The sequence below is a fragment of the Montipora capricornis genome, chromosome 12, assembly GCF_036669925.1.
Source record: "Montipora capricornis isolate CH-2021 chromosome 12, ASM3666992v2, whole genome shotgun sequence".
Classification (NCBI taxonomy): domain Eukaryota; kingdom Metazoa; phylum Cnidaria; class Anthozoa; order Scleractinia; family Acroporidae; genus Montipora; species Montipora capricornis.
The window spans coordinates 26,550,008-26,560,007 of NC_090894.1; the positions used below are offsets into that span (position 1 = coordinate 26,550,008).

The 10,000-nt window shown below is 38.3% G+C and overlaps 2 protein-coding genes across 2 annotated transcripts in view; both read right to left on the reverse strand.

The window, feature by feature from the left end:
- The window catches only part of LOC138027072 (cholesterol 24-hydroxylase-like), a 25,013-nt gene extending 24,308 nt beyond the window's left edge, over positions 1-705 (reverse strand). The window contains exon 1 of the mRNA XM_068874571.1: positions 1-705. This exon is cut by the window's left edge and continues 845 nt beyond it. The gene's annotated coding sequence lies outside the window, so the exon portion shown is untranslated.
- Positions 1-10,000, reverse strand: part of LOC138026992 (uncharacterized) — a 159,171-nt gene that overhangs the window by 120,503 nt on the left and 28,668 nt on the right. The gene's annotated exons all lie outside the window — the stretch shown is intronic.

Sequence of the window (10,000 nt, forward strand, 5' to 3'; positions counted from 1 at the left end):
TCGCTTATGTCTTGCCGAGGCGCTGGAGTTCAAAGCACTCAAACCAATTATTCAAAATATTCATTGATCCGTATTGCCGGTTTTCACTGTCACACCATCGTCAAAACCATTCAATACATGAAGTCCAGAATCAAAGAGATAAAAGAAGATGAATATTCAAACAGTCTCGCAAAGGTTCAGGTCTGTGCGATGTTTCGTGCGGGAGATATTCGAAGAAGTGTTTTACTCAAATTTATAAGGCTTTGTATGGAGACACTATGTTTGTGTCCCTCTCAGGGGCACAAATATGGCGGCCGGAAGCTAACAAAAACATAGTCATCGAGTTTTGCTATAAAAAGCCAGTAGTCGTCTTCTGAGGGCTCATAAACATCTATATGAGTACTTATTTTCATACAAGGACTGTTCAGATTGCAAACTCTCAGCGGATAAGTCACTTTTTTAACCTACGTGCCCGTAGCACACGCAAAAGCTTAGAAATTCAACCTTGCTTTATCACAAGAAGAAAAACCCTATCAAACCAAAAATTTGTGAAAAGATAAGTCTTCAGCTGTTCTAATAACTAACTAAACTAAAATCTCAAAAGGACTGATAATTTTTGATGACGTCACGTGAAAACCAAGAATAATTCACTTCGCAACAAGAAAAGAAATTCGAAACCCGTAACCGTCCAATGAAACAAGGCAAGAAATTGAAAATGTTGTTTGTGACAAATATATAAACCACCTATCCCATTCTCAGGTTTGCACGGTACTTGTTTCTGCGTTCAGTTGCCGAGGCGTCTCACATTGCTTAATTAACAGTTATTCCATGAGCGATATAACCAGTCTCATATCAAACAAGCGCGAATGGAATGAAAAACGGTTTTATTAAATAGGGATACTCTACACTTTTGCTCAAAAGGTAGTGTTAACATCACAATTACGGGAAAAGGATAAAATACATGAAAACAAAAACTAGAAAAGTCGTAAAATCGCAGAGAACGAAAATATCCCCCATTGGATGACCGGAAGTGAAAACGACATTTCTGAAAACATGTTACTGATGACGTGGAAAGAACCCTTTCTCGAGTGTCTTGTTCACTTCACTGTGATGCACCTATCAGTGTTAAGCCCCAGGGTGGGGGAGGGGGGGCTTACCCAGGGAATTTGACATTTTCGTGGAAGCTAACGTCAAATTTCCCACCCCTGGTCACCTACAGACTGTCAAATTCCCCCTCCCCGGGAACCTTCGGAACATCACATTCCTGCCCTGGAGTAACAATTTTTCATTAGATTCTCATTCTTGAAACACCAATTTTCTTCACTGTCGATTTCAAATTCCCTTTTAACAGCTGATAGAGATTTGTCGTGTAACACGAAACCTTTCCGCTGCTCACGGTACTGAACAAGAACCTAACATTTAGCAAAACAACATGAACAATATTAACCAGCTTTCGAAGCAATCAAGCATGCGCAAAGATAGAGTGGGAAATTCATGAATATTTAACAATTATTCCATGAGCGCGAGTTGGCTATAACCAGTCTCATATCCAACAAGCGCGAATGGAATAATTATTTTACTAATTTCCTTGAACTCCAAAAATTTGGAAGTATGAAATACGAGCGAAATCGAGAAAACTTGATGAAGATGCGATGTTGTGTAATACCATGTGGTCAGACAGACTTAGGCTCATCACAAAATTTCTTGCCTTTTCGCGTTCTTCTAAATAATGTCGGAATTGATCCAAACTTTCCACAAAAAAAGTTTTTTTTAGTTTAGCCACGCTTAGCACAATCATTTACAACAAGGTCAAACTAAGATATATGAGCTGATAACCGAGATTGAGTGAACCAATCAGAGCATGCGAAATGCATTATCTGAGGTTGAGAATTTAATAAGTAGAAATATACAAAAAGCAATCACGAAAAAAAGTAGAAAGAAACATTCTCGTACTTGTGAATACTCCAGCAAGGACCGATAGAAGTGATGGTCCTTATTTGCAAAAAGAGAAGACCAGCGGCGGATGTAGAAATAAAATAATGACCGGTTATCGAAAAAAACGAAATAGTTTCTAGGGGGTCCGAGGGCATGCTCCCCCGGGAATTTTTTAGATTTTAACCCTCTAAATCCCCCTTTCCCATGTTTCTGACCGACTTCCGTAAAGCGGTGGAACGACGGTATCGATCCACCCCTGAAGACGGATTCGCTCACCTTTCTTTCAACCACGGTGTCCAGAAAAATCAGAAAAACAAGAGAAGTCCCATCAAAACTAAGGTTGAGGATAACTTATCTCCAGGTCCTCTCGATGTTCCAGGATGGCGGACCTGTCAAATTCCCGACCATGGGGCAATGCACACGTATCAAAATCCCTACCCAGGGGAAGGCTCTGTGACCCAATTTCCTGTAGATACCCCCCCCCCCCCCAACCCTGGGGCTTAACATTGATAGGTGCATAAAACTGAGGATTCGCAAAAATTTTGTGTCATCTTGTTCTTCTTCCGTTAATAGTAGTGACATGCAAAAGTGCTGATAGACCTTCATTTACCGATTGTGAAGGAGCACAGCCTTACTAATTTGAGCCGTATACGACAGTGATGCAAGCTCGGGTACGGACTATTCTTCAATGATTCTGAACAAGGACAATACAATACGAGCGACTTCAATTAATACACTAGTGAGCGATCAATTTGCAATGTATAGCGAATGCTGTTGTATACCAAACCGAGGATGGAGTTATTGTTGATTGTGTCGAAACCAGAAATAAAACTTTCTTGTAACGGAGAAGTAGTTTTAATTATATGTTTGAAGATGTGCGCGATCGAAACAGCTCGAACCGATTGATACCGATTAACAGAAATCATCAAGTCAAGTGAAAGTTATTTCGCACTATATGAGAAATCTGCTTTGACCCCCGCGCAGAGAGCGAATTAAATCAGTCAATCGGCGAGAAATGTATGACGTTTTTAAAATCGTGATTTTATTGTGCTGACTGCAGTATGCTTGTCAGGGCAATTATAGTCTGATGACAGTGCACGGGGAGCACCTGATCTTTCCAAAACACTGGTGTTCTTTCCCTGAAGAATCCTTATAACCATTTCCTTGATATGGGCAACATTTTCTTTCAAAAGGAAACAAAGCAATGTAACAACAGAAGTGTTACAGATATGCAGTATAAGACAAAGAGAAATCAGATCAGGGGTAATTGTCTACAGGGCAAGTTGATTTCCCGGGGGAGGTACTGCCATATATGGACTATATAGGTATGTGCCGCTGTGAAGGGTATGGTTTCAAGCAGTTTACTCTAGGATAGGGTATATAAATCATAGCGTTTGGGTCTAGAATAGGAACTAAATATTTTAAGCAAGAGCCGATACAACGTAGATTTGATTTTAGTGATGTACTATATTTCGGCTGGCCAAACCAGCCTTCTTCAGGTACAATGAGAGTTTACATTGAATCGCTTCTTTATATATATATATATATATATATATATATATATATATATATATATAGCTCTTTGGCATTACAAAGCTTTTGCTTTCATGTCCAAATTGAGCACTCTACTGGGATGAGTCATTGCCGCTAGCAATTGCGCATGCTCACTAGCTCGCTAGTTTGAGCACTCTGGCATGGCTTAGATGTACCACATGTGTGGGACATTTGGGGTGGCTTTATAAGCTTAACCTCCATCCCAGACATCAGCACTGCACTGATGAGGCCCAGAAGGCCGAAACAGTACTGTCTGCAGTTAGATATAGCTCTTTGGCATTACAAAGCTTTTGCTTTCATGTCCAAATTGAGCACTCTACTGGGATGAGTCATTGCCGCTAGCAATTGCGCATGCTCACTAGCTCGCTAGTTTGAGCACTCTGGCATGGCTTAGATGTACCACATGTGTGGGACATTTGGGGTGGCTTTATAAGCTTAACCTCCATCCCAGACATCAGCACTGCACTGATGAGGCCCAGAAGGCCGAAACAGTACTGTCTGCAGTTATATATATATATATATATATATTTAGAGTAAATGGATGTTGACGTAATACTGGAAAAAATGTGATAAAACATGGCAGTTACAAAGATTTTGAATTCAAATACTAAGAGTCACGGAAAAATAACGGAAATCACTCAAAATAATAAACTGAAATCTAATACGTTTCTTCGCGGATATTAAGACCGTTGGGATCAAGTGTCCTGCCTTTTAAAATTAAAAAAGCTTCCCTGGCCTTACGGATCGAGTCTCTGTTAGAAAATATTTTTTCGATAGGAATTAATTGCATGTCCTTGGAGATGTTGTTGGGAGAGGAGAGGAAATGTTCTATGGAACGCCCCATTCCAACCTCATACTTGGTTGAGATACATCGATGATATTTTTATGAACTGGACTGAAAGTCCGGAGAACCTTAAAATTTTCATCGATTATCTCAACAACATTCACCCTACCATTAAATTCACTAGCTCACACTCTCCCACCAGTGTTCCTTTCCTTGACGTTAACGTCTCACTAACTAATGAAAGAAACATAAATACAGACCTATACACGAAACCCACGGACAAACACAAACATTTACTTTATTCCTCTTGTCATCCTCTACACACAAAAAAAGCCACCCCTTTCAGCCTACAATAGCACTCCGCCTACGACGAATTTGTTCTACCGACGAACCGTTCAAGATTCGCACCACGGAACTAACGACATACCTTCTGAAACGAGGTTACAAACGCAACTTTGTTACTAAACAAATAGAACGGGCTGCAGACATTCCCCGCACACATACCCTACAACCTAAACAGACAGACAAACCCAAACGCATACCTTTCATAACGACCTATAATCCATCACTTCCTTCCATCTTCAACAAAATAAAAAAACACTACAATGTACTTCTTTCTACTGACCGCTGCAAAAATGCTTTCCTCCATCTACCTGTTGTGGCTTTCAGGCGCTCCCCTAACCTTCGAGACCTGCTGGTTACAGCTAAACTGTCCCCCAATGTAACTCATTCTAATTCCACACTTCCTTCCGGTTCTTTTCGCTGTGGAAAAAACTGCGCTACCTGTCCTTACATTTTCCATGGACTAACCAACTACAAATTCTGCTCTACTGGCGAAACGCGCTCCATTAATTTCCACATAACTTGCGAAAGTAAAAACCTTATCTACATGATTGAATGCAACAGATGCCATCTACAGTACATAGGAGAAACCAAACGACGTTTAAAAGACCGTTTTAATGAACACCGCCGCACTTTAGATAACGCTAACACCAAATCCAAACCTACTACAGTCGCAGAACATTTCCTCTCCTCTCCCCACCACATCTCCAAGGACATGCAATTAATCCCTATCGAAAAAATATTCTCTAACAGAGACTCGATCCGTAAGGCCAGGGAAGCTTTTTTAATTTTAAAAGGCAGGACAATTGATCCCAACGGTCTTAATATTCGCGAAGAAACGTATTACATTTCAGTTTATTATTTTGAGTGATTTCCGTTAGTTTTCCGTGACTCTTAATATTTGAATTCATAATCTTTGTAACTGCCATGTTTTATCACATTTTTCCAGTATTACGTCAACATCCATTTACTATATATATATATATAGATCCGTAGACTTGAACTAGGTATATTCAAAGCTCTGGTAAACCCATTGAGCACTTTTAGCTGATGATCAATTTATCACGTCATTTCATTATATATATATATATATATATCTATATGTACATAGAATCAATTCAATGTAAACTCTCATTGTACCTGAAGAAGGCTGGTTTGGCCAGCCGAAATATAGTACATCACTAAAATCAAATCTACGTTGTATCGGCTCTTGCTTAAAATATTTGGTTTTTCAACTTGAAATAACGCCGATCAGATCAAGCCACTGATCCAACGTACAACGACAGGAAAATTGTCCGCGGTTGTTTGCTTCAAAACTCTAGAATAGGGTATCATTTTTCACGAAACTGACCAGTCGGTTGAAGATTTTATCAAAACTAAGGAAACCAGAGATTCCCGCTCAAGAATATAAAAAAATCAAATCGGAAAAGTTTAAGTTTACGTAACTCAGCCTCAACAGTGTCAATAAATGGCTATCTTTATTTATAAAGAAATCTGTGGAGAGTTTGCCAGGTTCTCTTTTCTACGTCATTTCCGCTTTCCGGCCATCTCTGACTAGATACTTTGTTAATTTTTGGGGAAGAAAGAAAGAATCCAACTCTTTGGATGGTTAATGTGTTTCAAGTTGGCATTAAGCAACAGACGCAGGTTCATCAGAAAAACATTTCCTACCTTTCCGCGTAATTCTGAACGTCAAAATTGATCCAGACTTTCCACAAAAGGTTTTTTTTTGGCTTTATTCAGAGAGAAATTTCGAGTATATGGGTGGGTGGGTATAGCAGGTCCACATCAGCTAAATAGCAGCCAAAACTTCAACCTGCTCAAACAAATAAGTAAGTAACAAACAAGCTTTCCGGTGAAAAAAATTTAGCTTAGCAACGTTTAGCGCAATCATTTGCCATATAAGGTCAAACTACGGTTTATGTGCTGATAACCGAGATTGAGTGAACCAATCAGAGCACGCGAAATGCATTAACCGACGCTGGAAATTCAATAATAGAGTTCATAGTAACAAAGGAGACTTTTGTCTGATTGGCTGTTGAAAATTGTAGTATCCAGTGTTCCAACCGCGCGCTGTGATATAAACAAAGATGGCTTTCGAAGCGGTGATTTCAACCTGTGCTTCTTCGATCGTTCTATATAGCTTCTGCCAGTTGAAGGTGGTCATTTAAACTTTAAGTGACAGGGAAAGATTCTGCAAGGGGCATTTTAGTCGGCGGAAAGATTTCTTTTGTTACGTTTTTTGTAAGCAGCCCTTTTAGTCTGCTCGGGGAAGCAACGCCTCTGAAGTTGGCAGCTTCGAGTCAGCTTTTATACTTTTTAGCTTTATTTCTCCATTTAAGTGAACAACAAATGCTCAAAGTGCGAAAAGACCCGAGCAAAGGCCAGATTCCTTTGTTGGGAAGGGAGTACCACCTAACGTGGTTGCGAAATATATCCCTCGAGCTCGCAGGCTTCGATTTATCCAACTTGAATGCAGCGCTGGAAGGAAGTATGTCACTTCATTCACTTTCTTTCATCGATCGTTTAGAGTTATGAGATGTCCTCAGTCCTTTGAAAGAACATCTTATCTCAACAGATACGTCGACAGAAATTTAATACCAGCCGCTATTTTGTGTATATGTCTGAGGCCAACCTGGTTCACTGCATTTATCTCATGTGCAAACACTCTCAAGATACACTACCTTAAAAATTTCAAGAAATTTCATTTAACGGAACCAAAACATTATTCTTAGATACATCAACTGATCATGAAGGCATGCTTGATAATATATGCTAAAATGAGTCAATAATGAAGTTCCAGTTTATTACTTTATTGGATAATTCTGTCCTTGATCTATGGTAACTCCATGAAGTCTAGCCATAGTAATTATTCATTGTTTTCATCATTTATGCTACCACCGAGTTATTCAAAAGTGATTTTGATGTTCTTAGGAAATCTATACAATAGTGGCGAATGATGTGGTCACTGCCATCAGACTTGTAGGTTGTACTGAAATGAAATTTTCTGAATGAGTTCTCTTTGGGGAGGTAAAAATTTCACTTGACCATTTGTAGATGTAAAATTACACCCACGTTAAATGTACAATTAAAATTGGGATGTCTGGAAATACATAAAGCAGGTCTTGTGTTCTGTGCAATGTTTAAAATTAAAAGGGCAATTAAAGGCAAAGCAGACTTTGTGATAGAACTCTGACACAATATTAACTACTAATTAATTTTGATGTGGGCAGTTCATGCTCATTCATATTCATTGCTCACTTTTGTGGTAAGTTACTATCTCACTGCAGAGAATAAAGTAAATTTATCTAAATCAGGATGAAAATGAACAAAATGTGCAGCCATTGATCTTAAATGTTTTTAGTCTATTAATTAACCCATTGACCCCTGGGGGTTCCCTATTGATGAGTAAAATACTAAGTATGGCCGGTTTTGGTTTAGGGGTGAAAGGGATGCATTATTAAATATAGTACATCAGTAATATTATCGTATCAGTAATTGAGCCAGTATTTAATAACTAATATGTCCCAATAAAATTTAATATTGATTCCAACAGTGTTAAGTAATTAATATACATTGATTTAGGATGATGGAACATCACACACCATTTTGTGTTCATTAAATTTATTTTTCACTCTATTCTTGGTGTATGGCAACTTATAGTACCTGCAAAAAACTTGCAGAAGAAATTGAAGAGAAGGTATACCTGAATATTATGGCTGCTTTGTGTGTCAAAAAATTTAATTGACCTGGTTTTTCTTTATTTTTGCTGCCATTCCTTGCACACAGTCACATGTCTCATAAAAGTTGAACGGCAGACAAAGGTAAAATAATTCACTGTACAAAGTTTAAAGAATTGTTATATTTGTATTATTTATTAAATGGGATTCCAAAAGTAGAAAGGTGCAAATAGTGACACACACACCCATGCAAGGCAGCCACACAAGGGAGTGAAAATTTTAAAATATACATTATTTACAATTATAATGTATAATTACTTATCATGTAAATCATCATAAACAAAATTATTATACTTTACAATAATTACTTGTCATGTAAATGTTACTATACAGTTTGTAAATATCTTTAAAATTTCAATTACTACAGTTTCCCTCAAATTAAAGTAAGAAATTTATCAAATCAAGAAGTGCAGTGCAAAGTTGTGGTAAGCAGGCATTTGTATTTGTAAATATTACTACACTAACGAAACATTTTTTATGTAATTAAGTATAATTTTTAATAGCTGGGACTAATATTTATTGCAATACAAGCAAGAGTCTTATTTGCAGTACATTGCATTATTTTAAGAATGCATTGCATCTGAATAATATGACCCAGAGTTGAATCAACGCACCACAAAGTGCCAAGTTTCGATGGAAATTAGGTTTACTTTCACAGGGCATTTTCGTGCGCCCTGCCACTTTTGAAGGAAAACTTTCAAAGCAGTTCGATTCTTCACAAATATGTGCTTTCCATACTAATGGCGATCGCTGGACGAAGACATATTTGCTGAGATTTGACCGAAAGTAACGTGAACACTGACGCTATTGTCTGATTTGGGGTAAGAAAATTTCAGTTGCGCGTCAAATATACACGGTTGTAGTTCACATTTCAAGAGGAGAAAAGACAAAAAAATGTCCAGAAGGTATGAAAATCACACATTAACAATACAGAGACTTTTGATGTCTTAGTCCAGAGAAAATAACACTTGATGGTGGAAAAAACAAGCACTGTTTCGTCGACAAAGAAAAGCACTTTGGTAAACGAAGAAGTCGAAACGTCGGGGTTCAGTATTCGCTGTGCCACTTTTACCGGGAATATCTCTAGTCAAACCTTATCTTTGGCTCACAAAATATCACCTGTTGACGGCTTTTCGTGGACCAACGTCGGAGACAAAAGTCCTGTACTCTTAATGACAGAGTTCGGTTTAAACAGAAAAAGCTATAAACCGATTGACATTTTGCAAAATGACTCTTTCGTCCGGATAGAATGTATTCGTGTCAAAGAGAGAACAAACGAAATTCTTCTGTCATGTTTTTCTGTTACTTACCTTAACTCCATTCATTGATAAATTTTAAGCTGTGACATCCTTTGAACGGATTACCAGCTCATTTACCACTGACGCGCCATAAGCAAATCCCGTCAACCTGGCAAATTTGTTTTGCATTCACTTCAAGCGCGGGTATCCACGTGAAAAAACCACAGCGGAAAATTTTAATGCCGGTTCCATTATTCAATATTGTGATTTGCACATTCAATCATGACCATACGCGTTGCGAATAACGTAAAATTTTTCCAACTTCGCACAATCCTTTGACTAGTCTGAGCACACCGCATCATTCTAAAACAGCCGATCTAAGCATGTTTCGTTTCATCCGAGATAAAGGACTTTCCCAAGTAGAAGGA